This window comes from Candoia aspera, chromosome 1, assembly GCF_035149785.1.
Source record: "Candoia aspera isolate rCanAsp1 chromosome 1, rCanAsp1.hap2, whole genome shotgun sequence".
NCBI lineage: Eukaryota > Metazoa > Chordata > Lepidosauria > Squamata > Boidae > Candoia > Candoia aspera.
Window position 1 is genome coordinate 14,249,111 of NC_086153.1, and position 5,483 is coordinate 14,254,593.

A 5,483-nucleotide genomic window follows, 5' to 3' on the forward strand; every position below is an offset into this window, starting at 1 on the left:
GCTGGGTTTAGAAAAGGCAGAGGAACTAGGGACCAAATTGCCAATATCCGATGGATAATGGAAAAGGCTAGGGAGTTTCAGAAAAACATCTCTTTCTGTTTTATTGACTATTCTAAAGCCTTTGACTGTGTGGACCATAACAAATTGTGGCAAGTTCTTAGTGGTATGGGGATACCAAGTCATCTTGTCTGCCTCCTGAAGAATCTGTATAACGACCAAGTAGCAACAGTAAGAACAGACCACGGAACAACAGACTGGTTTAAGATTGGGAAAGGAGTACGGCAGGGCTGTATATTCTCACCCTACCTATTCAACTTGTATGCAGAACACATCATGTGACATGCTGGGCTTGAGGAATCCAAGGCTGGAGTTAAAATCGCTGGAGGAAACATTAACAATCTCAGATATGCAGATGATACCACTTTGATGGCTGAACGCAGAGAGGAACTGACGAGCCTTATGATGAAGGTGAAAGAAGAAAGTGCAAAAGCTGGCTTGCAGCTAAACCTCAAAAAAACCAAGATGATGGCAACCAGCTTGATTGATAACTGGCAAATAGAGAGAAAATGTAGAAGCAGTGAAAGACTTTGTATTTCTATGTGCAAAGATTACTGCAGATGCTGGCTGCAGTCAGGAAATCAGAAGACGCTTAATCCTTGGGAGAAGAGCAATGACAAATCTCGATAAAATAGTTAAGAGCAGAGACATCACACTGACAACAAAGGTCCGCATAGTTAAAGCAATGGTGTTCCCCGTAGTAACATATGGCTGCGAGAGCTGGACCATAAGGAAGGCTGAGAGAAGGAAGATCGATGCTTTTGAACTGTGGTGTTGGAGGAAAATTCTGAGAGTGCCTTGGACTGCAAGGAGATCAAACCAGTCCATCCTCCAGGAAATCAAGCCAGACTGCTCACTTGAGGGAATGATATTAAAGGCAAAACTGAAATACTTTGGCCACATAATGAGAAGACAGGACAGCCTGGAGAACATGTTGATGCTAGGGAGAGTGGAAGGCAAAAGGAAGAGGGGCCGACCAAGGGCAAGGTGGATGGATGATATTCTCGAGGTGACGGACTTGTCCCTGGGGGAGCTGGGGGTGTTGATGACCGACAGGAAGCTCTGGCGTGGGCTGGTCCATGAAGTCACAAAGAGTCGGAAGCGACTGAAAGAATAAACAACAACGAAACTGGAAATACCAACTATTACGGCCCTTGGCAGGTCCCCCTGCCCTGTTTCCTGAGTGACAAGGCCTGTGGGAAACTATACAGCCTTGGACTCAGGGGTCTTGTTGTCTGGGAAACATGCTGAATGTCACATGGAGGAAAGCTCAAAACTCCTTGCCCATCTCATGAAAAATAAAAGGAGCTCCGAGACCAAATGTTAATTGGGAAGAAAATATTCTCTATCTGCAGCCTCTGAGGCATTTTCTTCCCCACCACCCTGAAAGGCAGAAAAACCTGGGCTGGAAAATTGGGCCTCTCTCTTGTCAAAAGACAAAATGCTGCTTATTGCTTGGGCGAAAGATCATTCCAGAAAAACAAAAGTGTTTTTCTACAATAGATTACAAATAGAAGGAATTCCAGAAGCCAGAGCACCTCACTGTCCACATCTCGGCATTTGTATGCTGCCGTGCCAAGAGATAAGATGGACTCTCTTGCCCACCTTGAGATTTAACTTCTAGAGATTTTGAGGAAGGAAGTTCAGTCCTGAGGAATGACAGCTGGAACAAAGTACATTAGTAAAATACTAACAACAAGTCATCTCCAAAAGGTAAATGCTGGTGCAGCGATTTACTGCAGAAAATAGAGTTGAAACAAGCATTGAGAAACCTGCTTTAAATTCCAAGCATCAAGAGAAGCAAGGAAAGAACACGTGCCAAATTCTAGGAACTTGACCTCTCTGGCTGTTGCTGAAAACCCATGGCTCACGGTGGGCAACAAATTGATCTCCTTGAAAATGAGCAGAGCAGGATTTCACTGAAAGTCTTGCAGAACTGCATATAGTTTTTTCCTATGAGGATAACTTCTCACACAGATAAAAGAACGGACAGTTATCAAAATAGGGAACAGATGCAGGCTATGCCATCTTCACAACAGAGGCAAGTTTCTAGCCCTGATATTGAAAAAGCAGGAGGAAATGAATGAGAACTTTGTCATCATAATTGGCTTACAAGTAGTCCTTGCTAAACGACCACAATTGAGACCAGAATTTTGGTTGCTAAGCGAAGTGGTCATTAAGTGAATCTGACCTAATTTTACAACCTTTTTTGCAGCGGTCATTAAGTGAATCACATGGTTCCCCATTGATTTTGCTTGCCAGAAGCCGGCTGGGAAGGTTGAAAATGGCAATCACATGACCATGGGATGCTGCAATGGTCATAAATGTGAACCGGTTGCCGAGTGCTGAAATCGTGATCACGTGACTGCGGGGACACTGCGATGGTCGTAGGAGCACCGATTGTGTACTCATGACAGATTGTAAGTAATTTTTTTCAGCACCATTGTAAGTCTGAACCATCACTAAACGAATGGTCATTAAGTGAGGACTACCTGTATATATGTGTCTCATCTGAAAGTCAGCAGCTTGCTGGAATTCTTGGGTTAACTTTCCTTCTAATAAATGCAGGCTTTCCTCTCTTTATGCTAGCGTTATGTTCCCTGAAAACCTGGCTGAAAGCAAATTTGCATAAAGGAAGAGACATCAAACCATTGGAGAAAAAGAGGCTGTGGGGATATGGTGCCATATTCTGTAAACCCAATGCATTGACACATGTGCTCAGAAATGTACTTTTCCTGCTCTTGTAACTCTGTGGCCTGGTTCATACAATTACTGGGTTATATGATATGTCTAGTTTTGCCTTAGCATGTTCTGTGAATATGCCCCATTGTGATATTTCCACCAAACCATGGCACAGTACAATGAATGATACTGCCTAGTGTGTTTATGTGATTAAATAAATGAATATTCAGATATAAATATGCTTTGTTGCCTGAACTGGGGTCTCCTAAATCAGAAACACAATGGATGGCTTGCTGTTGTTGTTCAGTCGTTAAGTCATGTCCGACTCTTCATGACCCCATGGACCATAGCCTGCCAGGTTTGTACAATATGCTAAACCAGTGTTTCCCAACATTAGCAACTTGAAGGTGTGTGGACTTCAACTCCCAGAATTTCCTATGCATCTGAAAGTTGCAAGGTTGAGAAACACTGTGCTAAACAAAAGACAGATCCAATCATCTGGAGTTAGGGCCAATTTAAACATTTGGCTTTGCTGTGTAAGAGTTTCCTTCCTTTATCTTGTTTTTCCCACCCCTCATTCACTTGCTGTGCCACTCCCAGGCCAAACTCTGAGACCCTCAGATTCTTTCAGGAAATGGACTGGGAGTCCAAATGCATGCCGGGGACTACAACAATCGAATCAATTTCCAGTTGAAATGGAAGACTTCTAAGGAACATGACATATGCAACCCTATTCATCCTCAGAACACAGTTATTATCTTCTAAATAATCTTCTTCAATCCCTGCAATCCTGTTAGATTTTGGTTCCCAAATCCCCATAGTCTTTAATAGTTCCAACATCATCTGGAAGGTATCAAGTTGACATCTAAGATAAAATCCATGGGATAGTAAAATGTGAAGTCTATTATTCCAGGCACTTTTGTGTTTTTTCTAGCATCTAAGACTGGTTGCCATGTAATGTTTTACGAGAGTTGGTTCTCAGATTGATAAGAAGTCTAATAGCTATTTCCAAAACAATCCACAAGTGCAGTTTTCCCCTGCTTCAAAAAAAAGAGACAACCCTCCTCTTCTTTACATGGAAAATTTAAAGAAAATCAGAAACTTCCTCCCTTAATTTACCTACATAAAGGTTTCTCAACTGAAAGGAGAGTATTCATCTCTCCATCTGGTCTACATTGACCAGCAGTATCAGTTTTATCCAGAGATGCTGAGAAGTGAATTTTAATCAACATTCAGTGCAACTGAGCTATGATCTTTCTCAGCCTAGACACAGGGAAATAAATCATGGAATGTAGAGTAAAAGGCTTCGGAGTACAAGAGGTTCTGATTGCAGCCTTTTTCTGAAAAGCTCTGCAGTTAATGTCATGAGCCCAACGGGCTCCAGTCCACAACATCAACAACATTTTAAATGCCACAAGGTACTTCGCTGTATTCACCGCAGCCGCTGAATGCGGTCAGCCCTCCAGGAAAAAAAAAAGCTGTGTTCAGAAAAGACAGAATCAGGTTATTGAACTAACCCATTTTCTGGACTCACACAATACACTGAACAACAAATCAAACATAAGGGCAGTTTGCACAGCACATTAAGCTTCCCCCTCAACCCCAATATTAAATGTATGTTGTAGAAATGCGTTTATATGTCTTTATCTATCTTGGTTAAGTGTGTTGTGAAAACACAGCTAATAAATGAAAGTTCTGATGCTGCCTCTCCTTCTGAATGTTTAAGACTATGCCTAGTAATAGAGCAACTTAAAGCATCACATTCGTTTCACACACACACACACACACACTAATATACAGAAGAGGAAAAAGAGGGAACAAAGCCAAAAATGAGGAAAGAAAAAAGGAAAAAAACCCCAAAGTATAAAGAAGTAGCTTCCAATTTTCTTTACGGCAGTTATAAGCATAAATATAAATTTACCTCTTACTCTATGGTTACAACGTAATTTTCATTTTTTTCCAAAATCTATTTTTTTAATCATCAAAACCACGTCATGCATTCATCTTTTTCTGTTTCACACAAAAAGTCTGTAAAGGGTTTCCAATCAACCATAAACTTAGATAATGTCTTTTCTCTAATCAAAGATGTCAGTTTGGCCATCCCTGCAAGTTCCATCATCTTCACCATCCATTCCTCCTCTATGGGTAACGCTAGATCTTTCCACCTCTGTGGATATAATAATCTCGCTGCAGGTACCATGTATTAAAGTGTCAAATTTTTTTGCAAGTGGATTTATATGTCATTTAACTACCCTGACTTTCCTCCTGGAAACTGCAAAGCAGCTAGGCCATCTCCAGAGGTCATTGCTAGACTGGACGAATTTAATTTAATCTCTAACTTGCCCATTTTTAGGGAAGGTTGTTGAGAAGGTGGCAGACCAGCAGCTCCAAAGGGCTCCAGAGGAAGTGAATGATCTAGACCTGTGGCAGTCAGGGTTTGTGCCAGGGTGGAGATGGCCACTGAGATGGCATTGATCTCACTTGTTGAGGACCTCTGGTGGGCTCAGGATGGGGGTGGTGCATCCATTCTGCCCCTCCTTGATCTCTCAGTGGATTTTGATATAATTGATCATGGTATCCTTCTAGGGGAGCATGGGGGGTTGGGAGTGGGAGGCACTGTTTTCAGAGGTTCTCCTCTTTCTTCCATTGCCAGTTCCAATTGGTGGGGAGGGAAGGTCCAGCCCTAGGCCTCTGCTGTGTGGGGTTGTGCAGGGTTTGGCTCTCTCTCTGGTCCTATTTAACAT